The sequence below is a fragment of the Mytilus trossulus genome, chromosome 2 (genome assembly GCF_036588685.1).
Source record: "Mytilus trossulus isolate FHL-02 chromosome 2, PNRI_Mtr1.1.1.hap1, whole genome shotgun sequence".
Classification (NCBI taxonomy): Eukaryota; Metazoa; Mollusca; class Bivalvia; order Mytilida; family Mytilidae; genus Mytilus; species Mytilus trossulus.
Window position 1 is genome coordinate 23,258,086 of NC_086374.1, and position 15,250 is coordinate 23,273,335.

Sequence of the window (15,250 nt, forward strand, 5' to 3'; positions counted from 1 at the left end):
GGACCAACTGAAAGGTAACTCTTTGGAACACGCGATAGTTATCTTTTTGGGTCAATCGAAAGGCAGCACTATGGAACAACTGAAAGGTAACTCGTTTGAACAGTAGAAGAGTAGTTTTGGAGCAATTGAAATGTATTTCTTTGGGTTAAAGGTAACTCTTTGTGACAATTAAAAGTAAGCTCTTTGTAACAATTAAAAAGTAGCATTTTGAGAAGCTCGTTGGAACAATTAAAATGTAACTCGTTGGAACAATTCAAATGTAACTCTTTGGAACCAGTTATAGGTAACTCTTTGGAACAATAGAAAGTAACTCTTTTGAAGAATAGACAAATAATTCTTGTAGAATTATAGATATTGTGTAAACAATATAGTAAAAACAATATTTTTAAACCCGCTATTGTATTTTTTTATTTTTTTTTACTAATTCTAATATATATTTTTTTTATTAACGATCACATTTGTATGTCGCATTTAACCCAGTAATCATTCGAATCAAACATGAACTAGTTGCAGCAATTTAAGTCCATCTGCCTCTTTTTGTCCTGACTTAAAACATGTTTGTTTGTTACAGCACGTATATTTTTAAGTGATTTTTTAAAAAGTGTATGCGAAAAGGTCGTATATACAGAGCACTCATTATAAAATGTTCCAATATTGTGAAAGATCGCATTTTCACGTTAATTGCGGTGCCGGCATACGCAGCGCACGTGTTGGAATTATATGGTATTGACAGGTTTCATGCAGTGATTGGCACTTGACATATCCTAGAACACCAGCATAGGTCTCTTATGTTTAATATAGTATATGTATTTCAATATGTGTAGTGAAAGAGCCTCGATCACAACTACGATGCATCAGCTGAATTGTTTCGCCTGTCAACTTTTAGTTTTCATTCTCCGTTATTAATTGTCATTTTGGGGATTGTAACAGCCCCCACCCCCCTCCTTATTTTAGCAGCTCGGTCCGTATCTACACGAAAATATCAGCTATGTATACTCAACAGTTTTTAAATAGTAAATTAATAGTAGCAAGCACCTCGTTTCGCGGGAAGCAAAGGACTAGGTATGGTTTGGTCGTTGAAGAGCATTACTGGTGTTTTGTTTATTAACTTAATGTTACAAGGGCGCCGATAAGAGTCTTTGACAACTGACAATAATCTTCAAAGCAACGCATGTTTGTGATGATGCTTTTATCAATTTTAGTTCTCGCAGATAGTTTAAGTTCTTTTACCTGTTTCATCATTAAAAAACCTACAATAGTTTGTATTTGATATGATTGATGGTGACTTGTTTTAAATTCAGTGGCAAATACTGCATGCATGTTTAGGACGGGTGCGTAAAAGAAGGCAAGGAATGTTTATTTGGTCATTCGTTCATTTTATGTTATATAGAATTCACGATGGCTTTTCTATACAATCAAGGATTTGTATATACAAATCCTTGATACAATTTAGCCAGACATTTTTTCCATTAAATATTTAGTTTGGGCGACTCAAATATAGTTTTTATTATGTTGGCGAAATGTAATCATATTCTTTCATTTAGAGTCAAAATAGTTTTAGCTCTGCAATGTCCAGAGTATTTCAGTTTGGAAACATATAATGGATATAGATATACGCATCAGTAGAAATGCTTTGGCATATGGTGACATTTGAATTATTATATTTCTAACTTTTACACGTGTTCCTCATCGATGGAAAATTATACTTGATTGATCAATACCTTTTCATCACCTGTTCCAATGGGACATCGTCAAATGTCAATTTCGTTCTAATCTCATTAATGATCTAAAATCTAATTAGTTAATTGTCATCAACAGGTACTATAATCACACCTGGAAAGGTTGCTGGTGATGTGTATTCTCTCAGTGGAGATTGATTGACATTTCGCATACAATAATTGACGGGTAGATGACAATAAAACTAGGTATAACACGCAAATCATCGAGAATACCGTATTGCTAAAGCTATTTATCAGATTAATCATATATTTTGATGTAAAATATTGCATAGTTTTGAATTTTGCATTGTTCAGTTTGATGACTGGTTCTAGTCAATGACATTTTGTGTTTCCCTAAACACTAAAACTACATTATTATTAATGCTGTGACCGTAACTATGTGGAACAAACTCAAAATCATCTAAATTCTATAAAGATATAAAGCATGAAAAGTAAGTTTTTCTCTAACCTGCAAAACTTCTCTCTTTATGTCAAATAAATGATTCTAAACTATTATACCGATGCGAAGTTTCCAAGTATACAGAAGTTAAGAGGCCAGTAATTGCAATGTTAATTCTACAGAGACAGGTGTCATTATATCTTATTAAAAAAAACTTAAAATCTAAATCAAAGGACTAAATCATTTCTAAAGAATTAAATGCTTCTATTTGTAAATTATTTTTACATTTTCTACTATTTACCTGTGCACTCATTGTGGAATCTAGTGCCATCATGACTTTTACATTTCATTTAGTAATGAAGGTAGATTTCAGAATGACGGCGAGATTGTTGTTAGCCAATCAAAATAACGTATTATGATAAAACATATAATCAAAATGAGAAAATGAGAAGGTGTTATATGATTGCGAATGATACAACTCTCCACCAGATATGTTCATAGTAAGGCGTTTTACCTTGATGCAACCAAACAGCATCCAAGTGCACAGACATGTTTATGTGTAACATACGGTACACATTTTATATTATAAAATAAAAATACAAACTCATACAAAACAGATGTAGGCACAATTTGAGATCTGTTTGTCAGTTATTTATCTATAACACCAGTCTAAATACAAATAGCAAAATTCTCCAACTTTGACGACGAGTAACAACTATTTGACAAGATAAGAACATATACTTCATGTAACCCCAACTCCAATATGTGTACAAATGGAACACCGACAATAAATATGTATTGCAGTAAACACAAAGTATAAGCACAATTGACAAAATGTACATTTAACAGATGAAGGGAACTAACACGAGTAGGATCGACATAGTGGCGAGATTTTAACTACTAATCGACGGGTGTTTGGAACCAACAGCATCCCTAGTGGCGAGACATTTACACTTGGCGATGATTTGAAGGCGAGTGATTTACTACTTACGATGATGGGAACCAACGCTAGGATGATCTAGGATGGACCTCGTTGTCAGGTATTGATAAAAACAAATAGAAAACATGTAGTATCGACCAAGTGGTTGTAAATAAAGAAGAAATCAGTAAAAAGTACAATAAACTAGAATTTTGTCACAGTCTTTTTACTAATATACTAAAACAATTAAGCAAGAAAAGCATATTGTCTTGATGCAGATACTTTTATAATGTGCATACATGATTTTTCTGATGATCCAAGTCTACTTTGCAGTTAAAAAGTATGCTAATACATGGACGAAAGTCATTATTAAAAAAAGAATAACGCCAAAGGACGTGTCACATGTAAAATTCTTTTAAATATGTAAATCTTCAGTAAAGAATCTGTCAATCAGGTAGCATTGACAACGTTGTTAATAATTTTATAGAGAAATGTACAATTTTATTAAAAGAAAGCGTTATACTAATCGCGTTTAACTGGAATAATTAATAGCTATCTAACTTCTGTCCGGAAATCTTTAATCCAGACGAAATAAAGTTAATTTCGGGAAATCTCTTTATTTTACCGTCAACTTGCCTATTCATGCGTTTTCAAATGATATCAAAGCACGTGTAGTCCTACAATAAATCTGCTGGCAACAATGAAATAAACGTGGCTTTAACGTTACTCATTTCCTCTTAAATGTCCACAACACCGTTATCATGATTATATAGTGATAGATCAGTTTAATTTATTGTAGACTGTTTATTATTGTTTTTTTCTGTTTTCTTCAGCATATTATATTCGAAGTTGTTTCCCCTCAATTCATGTATCAGTAAATACATTTCATTTATACATAAAAAAAAACATAGTTTCATTTGTGCAAATTTAAAGATTAATATGCCAAACATAAGTTCTGAAATAATTTATTCCCAACGACTTTCTAAGAGAACTTTAACTAAAATATAGAACTCGGATTTCGACGAGCATGCATGTGAGCTCTGATAGGTCTGCATTTTGACCAGATCGGTCCTGTTGGGTATTTTTATATTTTACTGTGACTCCGTGTATTCACCTCAATCTTCTGATATTTTTCTTAGACATTTGCTTTTCTTTTCCTTTCTTCTTTCTGATGTAGAACAGCTGAAAAAAATATTGGAAAAAGCAACGATTTGAAACAGGGGCATGGAAGATACAAAAATATCGAATTTGGAGGATATGAAGTTTGTTTTTATTGGAAACAAAATAAAAATAATTCAACTATACATTACAATGTGTAAACTCATAGTAGTTGTCGTTTGTTTATGTAATTTATACGTGTTTCTCGTTTTTAATACAGATTAGACCGTTGGTTTTACCATTTGAATGGTTTTACACTAGTAATTTTGGGGCCCTTTATAGCTTTTTGTTCGGTGTGAGCCAAGTCTACGTGTTGAAGGCCGTACATTGACCTATAATGGTTTAGTTTTATAAATTGTTATTTGGATGGAGAGTTGTCTCATTGGCACTCATACCACATCCTCCTATATCTACTCATACTCATAACACAAATTAATAAATACAAAGTGAAAAAAAAAAATATAATGCTGCTCATTATCATATCCTCCATATTATGATAGCCGTCAATTTTATTTTTTACTATGCTCTGTTCAGCAGGATGAGCCACCAGATCATGATATCCTTCAGTAATACTTACTATGCTTTGTTTAGGAGGATGAGCAACAGATGATAGTGAGGATGATAGCCGTCAATGTTACTTAATTAGTTAGTCACCATGATCTGTTAAGAAGGTCGAGCCTCCATATTATGAACGCCGTCAATGTTACTAACTATGCTCTGTTCAGAAGGATTAGCCATCAGATCGTAGCCGTCAATAATACTTACTATACTTTGTTCAGTAGGATGAGCCACCAGATGATACCGATGATAGCCGGCAATAACACTAACTATGCTCTGTTCAGTAGGATGAGCCACCAGATGATAACCGTCAATAATACTAACTATGCTCTGTTCAAAAGGATGAGCCACCAGATGAAAGCCGTCTCTATTACTAACTATGCTCTGTTCAGTAGAATGAGCCACCAGATGATAGCCGACAATAATACTAACTATGCTCTGTTCAGTAGGATGAGCCACCAGATGATAGCCGACAATAATACTAACTATGCTCTGTTCGGTAGGATGAGCCACCAGATGAAAGCCGACAATAATACTAACTATGCTCTGTTCGGTAGGATGAGCCACCAGATGATAGCTGACAATAATACTAACTATGCTCTGTTCGGTAGGATGAGCCACCAGATGATAACCGGCAATAGTATAAGTACTTACTACATTTTGTTCTGTAGGATGAGCCACCAGATGATAGCCGGCAATAGTACTTACTATATATATATAGAGAAAAGAAGATGTGGCATAATTGCCAACGATACAACTCTCTACAAGAGACCAAATGACACAGAAATTAACAATTATATGTCACCGTACGGCCTTCAACAATTAGCGAAGCCCGTACCACACATAGTCAGCCGTTTAGTACGATGACCCACCAGATGATAGCCGTCAATTATACTTACTACGCTCTGTTCAGTAGGATAAGCCACCATATGATAGCCGTCAATATTACTTATTATGCTTTGTTCAGGAGGATGAGCCACCATGATAACAGTCCCTATTACTTATCATGCCCTGTTCTGTAGGATGAGCCTCCCGATGATAGCCGTCAATATCACTTAATTAGTTAGTCACCATGATCAGTTCAGAAGGACGAGCCTCCGTATTATGATCGCTGTCACTATTACTTATTATATTCTGTTCAGGAGGATGAGCCACCAGACGATAGCCGGTCACTATAAGTTACTATGCTCTGTTCAGAAGGATTAGCCTCCATATGATAGCCGTCAATATTACTTAATTACTATATATATATATGTATGCTCTTTTCAAAAGGATGAAATGTCCTCAAGGGTATAGTTTCAATACGGCTGGTTTTAAGAGACATCCGGCAATTTGATTATTTATCATAATACTTTTCGCAATTTTATCACTGCTATAATACCTTAGATAGTAATTTAGTAGTCAAAGGGCAATAACTGAAAATGACATGCTAACTTTCTTACAGAAATCTGGGACTATTATACTAGTATATAATAGTCCCAGCAGAAATATGTCCCAGCTGATCAGGCAAATAAAATTTCATTTGAAATAATAGTGACACACAAAAGAATCGCTCTTCTAATAAAGATATATAAACCATAAAAATCAAAAATTGTGTATGTTCTTCTCCAACATAAATTGCTTGAAATTTCCCTGTCTGATTTTGACGGAGTGTAGTCATCTGCACACATTCAGTTAAAATGCAGGGACCATTAATTAACAAAAGAATAAATCATTTACAAAAAGGGGTATATTGTTTGTTTCTGAAATAGACTCATGATATATAAATAAGTTAGATCGACTCTGATGGTTAGAGTGGCTGAATGCTATGATAGCTTAATTAATCTTTCTTAAAAAGAACGGAAGGGTTCACATTTATCAAAATATGTTTAAACGGAATTCATTTAATTTTGTTTTTAAATTGAAATGAAATTTTATAACAGCAACCGGATCAGCACACTGGTTGTAAAGTGGTCAAGTTTTTGCGGCAATAATTGATATTGAATAATTATTTTTGTTGAAATATATTTCTACCTCTTTAACGCACTATTGGGGAATGCATATTTTTGAGAGTTTTGACTTCTTATGGAGTGCCTACGTGATCCGTAAGAATCAATGGGAGTTTATTCAAAGATTTTGATCAATGTAGGAAATAGGTCACAAACCAGATAAGAAATAATGACAATTTTTGTATAATGTTTATAGCATAATTTTTTTTGCATATGTATTACATGTCTCTGCTTGAAGTAGGTTTTTTTTTACAATGAATTCATAAAGTTAAGTAACAATTTGAATTCACATTCAATTTTTTTTAATTAATATTCAATGATGTTTATGAGATTTGGCAACCGGTGCAAATGATATGTCATGTAAAGTATAACATTTGATAATCTATAATCAGTTATTTTGTTCAAATCCTTTGTCTGGGTTGTTGTTAAAAACGGTAAGACAGCCGAACTGACTCAATGAGTCATTGACGGCCCGAGTAGTCTTCATAAACTCGGGCCGACTAATCTCCAGGCCGAGTTGATCCCCATTTCCGGAAGTTGAAATATACTCTCGAAACAAATTATTCGGAATCACGCTGTAAATGGCGTCAAAACAAAAATATTTGCTAGGTAATGTTCACACAATGACAACCTTATTAGGCATTATTGATAAATGCCAACCGCAACGCAATGATGCTATGACACGATGACATTCAAAGACATGAATTTGAACAAAATTTATTTGATGTCATGATTTTTTTTAAATGTAAACAGCCTTATAATTTTTCCACTGCTGGTAGTCTAGATAATCATAATTGACGGCTGTTGGGGGTATCTTTTCAATTTTGAAAGCTCCCACATTGACATAGAAAACGTCAAATCTGCATCTGGATAACCGGTTGATTAAAAAAAATCCTAGTCCTAAGAAAACTTTGCTTTTATGTCCTTTTTTTCAACTGGTTACCCAGATGCATATTTGACGTTTTCTATGTCAATAAGGATCAGAATTCTTCAGGGCTTAGTGATTCTTGGAATCTCCCTGAACTATTATATTCGCTGTTCTCCTGCATGTCTCTTTCTTTGCTAGTGCGAGTAGAGTCTGGAGATCTATTGGGAATGTTATGTATCTTCAGCCGTCTATTCATGACTTCTTGTTCCTGGTAGTGCGATCTGAACCTTGGTGGCAACTGGGATTGTTTCAAAATACGAGAAATCTGTCGCTATATGTTCTGCAAACAGTAAAAAAATTATCACAAGGATCTAAAGCTACGGTTTCGCAGCTAACTGGACATGTACTTGATTTTTTATGTTTTTGAATCTTTGTAAAGAATTTTCATTGTACTTCCACAATTTAACTTATTTATTGAAAATATATAAAGTCATAAAAGTCATGATCATTCATCAGTTCTTTTTCCCTAAAAAATTTGTTATCACTATTACCGTTCATGAGTCATTGAGTTTTTTTTTATAAACATAAAAATTGCTGAATTTTTCTGTTCTGTTCTCTAACTTAGTTTTGCTCAACAAAATGTTATGAAACTTATATACACTATGCTAAATTTCACAAAACTGCATTAAATGCATGAATGCTGCATCTGTACATAATGCTGTATACATTCTACATACAAATGTATGTTGACTCGTGCACATTTACAAGCTGGCCGGGGATTTAGTTGTCCATAGATATTCACCATTTATTTAAACCTAAATGGATTACATTTAATTGAAAGTAATTTCATTCCTGTATCATCCAATCAGAAGCTGTTCAAGATTCTATTTTCAATTTTTGAGTACCTTTTTGGAATAAATGTAAACAATTAAAAAGTTTTCACTCATTATTAAAGTCATATTAAAAAAAATGGAGTTATCTGCCTTTGTTCATAACAATAATTGAACTAATATCTTGATTGATAGTGCTCAATAGTATGCTATGTTCAATTTAAAGTTAATATAGTGTTGGGCATTTATCAACATAAAATTATTGTATGATTGGTTACTGACCCAGGGACTGGGCTGGGCGTTGCCAATGTCACAATTTGTGATTTTTTATTTCATCTGGTAAAAATATACAGCTGATGGGGATATGCCTGGCGCCAACATTTTCCTATGTTTTAATATTTATTTCTTGACAATATCGATCTTCATTTTAATCGGAAAAAGTTGGTCAGTTAGCATGTTGTCTATTTCATTTGAAGAAATCTTTATATGACAACACAATCTGCAATGTTTACCGTAGTTGTATGAAGAAAGCGTAACTGACAGGAAGTCGAAAACCATAATCAACTTGTTTAAAAACATAGTTTTACTTGTTTTCGGTTAAAAGATAGCAAATTCAGAAAAAAAATGTCTTTGACTGCCCTAAGTTATGATAGATACCAGTGTTCCAGCTAGGCCGTTTTCAGAGGGCACGGCGCCCGCCCTTTTCCGAGTAGCGCCCTGTGCCCTTTTTACAGTTTCCAGGGCGCCCTGCCTTTTTTGAAGATTGATTGCATATTAATTTGTTCGTATATAATTGATATGATACGCTAATTACTAAATTTTACCTGGGGAAAAGTTTGACTTTGTTTACGACCCCAAGCTAATCAACGGTTACAACTGGTGTCATAATCTGTTGTTATAGGTAATCCGTTTATCGGATCATCGGGGTCATTAGTGACCATCAACATTAATTCATTCAAATAGAATCAGTCAGTCGGCAATTATCTTTGAAGAAATGTGCGTACAACAAATTGGGCACAATTTGCGATGTTTGCCGTAGTTTCATGGAGGAAACGTAATGACAGAAAGTTGAAAACCATAATAAACTCGTTGAAGACATTGTTTTACTTGTTTTCCATGAAAAAAACAAAAAATTCAGACGTATTTGTCATTGACTGCCTTCATTTTTGATACAAAAATAACAAAATCGGCCGCCATATTGTGATCATATTTACATTATATTTACTTGCTGTTTATAATCCTCCAAAGAAGGAGCACACCCGAATAAAGAAAGATAACTCAATCTGATTTTTTTCCTAGCATTGAGTAACCCATTTACATATTCTAAAATATGTCTACATACTTCTTGCTTAAGAATATATATGTTTAGGTATTTATTTTGAGTTATGGGAAAAGTTAAAGAGGGTCTTAGTAGCAGTGTTGGTAGGGTGCCTTGGTCATCTTTTTCTGTATTCTTTATTTTTGATGCAATTTTTCACTGTTGCTATATATCCTAAAGTTGTGCAATTTACTGAGCACAGCTGTTTTGTGCTGTATTGCCATTAAGCACAGCAGGGGAAGAAAGGTGAAACTGGTTAAATGTGGCAGACCATAGAAACAGTATGAAATAGGTCACCTTTCAGCACATACTGCATATAAAGTTCAACTGTGACAAGCTGCTTGACAAGTTTTTCAGCCTTAAAAGTAGAAAGATAGAGTTCTATATGGGCTAATGATGTTGTTCTTGTTTAACCTGTGATTCAACGAATAAACACAATGTTTGATTAACATCTTTTATTAAAATATGCCCTTTTCATACTATCATAACGCGCTTTAAATGCCCTTTTCAGGATTGGCACCCTGCCCTTTTGAAATCCTAGCTGGAACACTGGATACTTAATACATGAACTGGCCTTTTTTTCTAGCTCTAACTTTTTGGGAGCCAGAGAAGCAAGCCCCTGCTGACCATATAAAACTTTAAAAAAAATCAACAGATTCTAAGATTTTTTTTATCAGATTAGAAAACTTTGACCCAGAATATGCAATCTAAACTATACTATTAAACGAGAAGTCCTCATTTTGTGTTTCGCATCTCTTCTTTCCACAATAAATGAATCAACATGCATCTGTGTCCTATAGGTACAGTGCATAGTTGCATTTGTCATCCATTCATATGATTATTCAGATTGAGTTATTTTGGGTGAAAAACAAGAAAAAAGGCATTCAGATATTTTCACGTCATTGGACGATATTTTAAGTCAGATTAGACTTCCGGTTTGTGTTTTTCTACATACTTTGAACATAGGTATACTACAAATAAAGTGTATTTTAATTCTATCTGCTATCATTTTCAAGTTTACTATCCATGGCGGTCACATAGTTTATTAAATGGAGAGGGTCAGTATATTATATCAATTGACCACCATGGATCGATTAGTAAACTTAGAATTGAAAGTATATACACTTTATTTATGTAGTAATGAATGATCATAGTATACAGATAAGCGCTAAAATTATTCATGTGAACTTTTGATACCTTTTCTGAAATTCTCCAGCCATTAAATCTTTTACAAAATTCATTGATTACAAAAAAAAAAGATGTGGTATGATTGCCATGTTGAGACAACTCTCTACAAGAGACCAAAATGACACAGAAATTAAGAACTATAGGTCACCGTACGGCCTTCAGCAACTTAAAAGCCCATACCACATACTCCGCTTTTAAAGGCCCTGAAATGAAGATGTAAGACAATTCAAACTAGAAAACTAGCGGCCTTGTTTATGTAGAAAAAATGAACGAAAAACAAATATGTAATACATAAACAAACGACAACCACTGAAATTACAGGCTTCTTACTTAAATGTTCATAACATACTAAATGTATGTTCATATATTGAAATTGATAGAAAACCAAAAATTGGGAATTTTGGAAATGAAGGAGGAGGGATAAAAAAAAACATTTTCCTGTCCCCAATTACGACTTATGATACTTTTGCTGAAATTCTCCAGTCATTTAATATTTACAAAATTCTTCCAACAACACTTTACATACTTTAAACTACACTCTGAATGCTTTCAATTTCGCGGGAGGTGTTCTAGTTAAAATTAAATCCTTTAATTCTGTTCTTATATATCGCTCCTTGAATTGCTTCCGTTTTGATGCGCAACATATCATTACGGGGGCAATTCAAGGATTTGATTTAATTAGATTGCAGGAATATGAAAAAAACATAAATTATGTACCTTCAAAGTGCTTTTCTGGATTTTCATTCATTTGAAATCCTGGAAACAAAATTGAAAGCAGATCTAGAGGTTGTATAAATACTTGAGGTGCTTTAATGACAAAAAGGGACTTAAACAATAGAAAAAAACAATCATATTAATTTTGAAATAAAAAAAAAACTTATGACAAGTTATATCATATACATTCAATTTTAATTTGTTTTCTTTTCAAGGAATAATTTTGAGATGATTCCTATTTATTTTAGACTGTTACCTTAATCATTACTGTATGATTCATTCATAAAATCTATATTTGAATTATAATAATTTATCGTATCTTTTCAGATTGGTGTGAAGGATACAAAAAATAAGGATATAGACAGTTTTAACCAAATCACATTTGTATATAACAAAATTGTCTAACTTTAGATCAGCAGGATAGCAAATCATTGTCTAGGTATAATTAGATAACATTTATTTTTACATTGGATGCCGGTGATATTTATGAAAATATTTTCAAGAACATAGGTAAATTATATGAAATTGTTTTGTCGTAAGAAATATATACATTTGTATATCAATATCAACAAATCAAGAATACAGAAAATTTTAGTAATCACTTGTGGAAGAATATCTCGAGAATGTTTATTGGGAAAATAGGAATGCCTATTTAAATCCAACCTATTAGAAAATTGGAAATATTACTGAAGAGTGTCCATCTTGCACTGACACTGCACTATTATTAGAATAATATACAAATCGATAAAAATTATATATGTTATATATATATACAAATATTAATATAATATATAACAACAGTCCAGAGTTTACTGATTTGTATCACTACAATATAAAAGTTGATACAGTGTGGTTGAATTACCTGTCATTTATTCAACATTCACTCACTAACTTGTCTCAGAAAACATATTTCTTTATACCTTAACCTCACTTTCAGGTATAGAGGTGTGATTTATTTTTCTGAGACAAATGCTTGTGACCATCTACAAGAACTTGTGGTCATCTGATGTTCAGTTCTTTGACTAATTGTTAATCTTTTTAAGACTTTTTTTGTTGATCAACTAGTTTGCAGCTAATGTAAATTAGATCTTATATTTAAATTAATTATTATTTTGAGAACAATGTACTGCTATTTTCCACATTATATGAAAATTGAATTAAATCTTTACATGCTCAATTACATGCATGTTCATATTTTCAGATCCAGTTGGTAGCAAGAGGATAGCTCTACTGAGCAAACAGTGACAAATTATTTAATGGACTTAGAGATTTGAGTTCTTTCACCAGTGGCACAGATGAAAATTTAAAAAGTCAAATGTAAGTTAACAGCAGAGCATTATAATCTTATTTAGCTTAAATAACGTCATTGTGCATCTCATTAAGGTCTTTCCCCTACGTGAGGAAAGACCTTATTGTTTTTCTAATGTTTTTAAGGTCTTTCCCCTACGTGAGGAAAGACCTTATTGTTAAGGTCTTTCCTCTCCGCGAGGAAAGACCTTATTGTTTTTCGCATGTTTTTTTTTTTTTTTTTTTTTTTTTTTTTTTCATCCAGCATTTGTTTGACATGGCCTCCCCTCGTTTCTATTGGAGTTATCAAGACCAAATATGGACCATCGGTAGACCTCATCATGAAGTATTACCAGATGAGGCTGTGTAGGATTTCATCATCCCCTTTAGAAGTTATCTCCCTTTTATTGTTTTTTTTCGACATGGCCCCCCCTCGTTGTTTTTGAAGATATCATGACCTTATTTGGACAATAGTTAGATCTCATCATGATGTGTTACCATATGAGGCTGCTAAGGATTTCGTCATTCCCTATGAGAGTTATGTCCCCTTGAAGCAATTTCTTTTTTTAACATTTTTCTCAAAAAGTATTCAAGATAGAATCCATTTGAAAACGGCAACATGTACAAGACCAGATGGCAATGTAAATTAACATATACAATCATTTTGTTGTTAACCCTTATAAGGAGTTATTTCCCTTGAAAAAATATACACAATTTTATCTCGAGAACCGGAAGTCGTAAAGACTTGGGACCTACACCAATCATCTTAGGTTCATGTGACCTTTAATATGCACCCAAGGTCAAAGGTCACAGAGTGCAAAAAAAAATTACGCTGCAATTTGAAGCTTTCATATTAAGAAAACGATAAGAGTTTGCTGCATACTTACAGCGTATAAAATGTTCCTCTCGACGAGCTCTACATTTTATACACTGAGCTCAAAGAAGTCCGACAGTCTGTTCAAAAGTTACGACAGGATGATTCTTAAAAGTATAGTATTGTGTGTATATCTTTTTAAAGGTAACAGATATCAACCTACTATAAACTGCAAAGATGATCAGTAGTTCAAGACCTTCAATTTGAGGTCAATGTCAGGTCATGATGAAATTTCACCTTGACCTTCACATTATACTATGACCTTGACCTTGTGATATTTGAAAGGTCAAACGGTCCTGAGTTGAATGATGATAGTCCCATGTCTCTACGACTTCCGGTTCTCAAGTTTTGTATTGCATCATATATTTGATGATTAATTGTGACCTTGGTGAACTTTGAAATTGTCCCAATTCTTTTTTTATAATGTTGTCCTTTAACTGTAGATCATTTATCATTTAACAGATTTGAGATATCTATTGTCGTTTTAGAGATAATGCAGTTTGAAATTTTGCGTGCGGCGGCATGTATTTCTGAATCATCAAGAGCTTACCACTTAAAATGTTTTAGAAATTGAAGAGGTAAACATAGTTATATGTTTGATCAAATACCAAAAACATTCCATGGAAAAAAACGCCAAAAATTTAATTCGAAATTTTCAAGTTTTGCATTGACGTTGTAAGTTTCATAACTTCTATTTATATAGTTGATATTGCATCATTTTTGGCACTTTGTCAAATGGGGTCATCTGATATATCAAATTGAAGGTCTTAATAAACTCTACTTAAAAACGAAAATTTTAAACCTCTTTTTTCATCCCAGGTGGAAGGGTGGGGTCATTTAGTGCAAAAATTCAAACTTCTTAGATGGTAAGGTTGTCGCATATCAAATGAAAGAACATAAAGCGTATATTTCAAATTTCAAATTGACATCTCACAAAAATGGGTTGGATGGGGTCATTAAGTGCAAAAAACAAATTTTCTTTTAAGATAGGGTTGTGGTATATCAAATGAAAGGTCATGATGTGTACATTTGAAATATCAAATTCCCGACCTCCAAAAATAAGTTGGATAGGGTTATTAAGTGCAAAATCAAACTTTCTAGAACATGGCGTTGTCACATATCAAATTAAAGCTTATCTACTCTATGATACATATATCATACTTCCGATCTCAAAATGTAGGCAGATGAGGTCATTCAGTGTAAAAATCGAAAAGTTTCAGAAGGTATGCTTGTCGTATATCAAACGAAAGGTCGTACAAAGAACATGACGAAAACATCACTTTTACAGGAAAGACCTTTCAATTGTTTTACAAACAATTGAGATACTAGTTTGCTTTATTATTGTGTTGAATACCATTAAATTCATCTTGCATATGAATTTTAAAGATTTTTCACAATGAAATGTACATTAAAATGGTTGTTTATCTGGT

General features: G+C 32.9%; 1 long non-coding RNA gene across 1 annotated transcript in view; it reads left to right on the forward strand.

Moving 5' to 3' along the window:
- The first annotated feature begins 7,297 nt into the window (after nt 1-7,297).
- The window catches only part of LOC134706776 (uncharacterized), a 28,149-nt gene continuing 20,196 nt past the window's right edge, over nt 7,298-15,250 (forward strand). The window contains exons 1-3 of the long non-coding RNA XR_010105661.1: nt 7,298-7,350; nt 11,987-12,098; nt 12,861-12,976. This is a non-coding gene — a long non-coding RNA (uncharacterized LOC134706776). The remainder of the gene's footprint in view (nt 7,351-11,986; nt 12,099-12,860; nt 12,977-15,250) is intronic.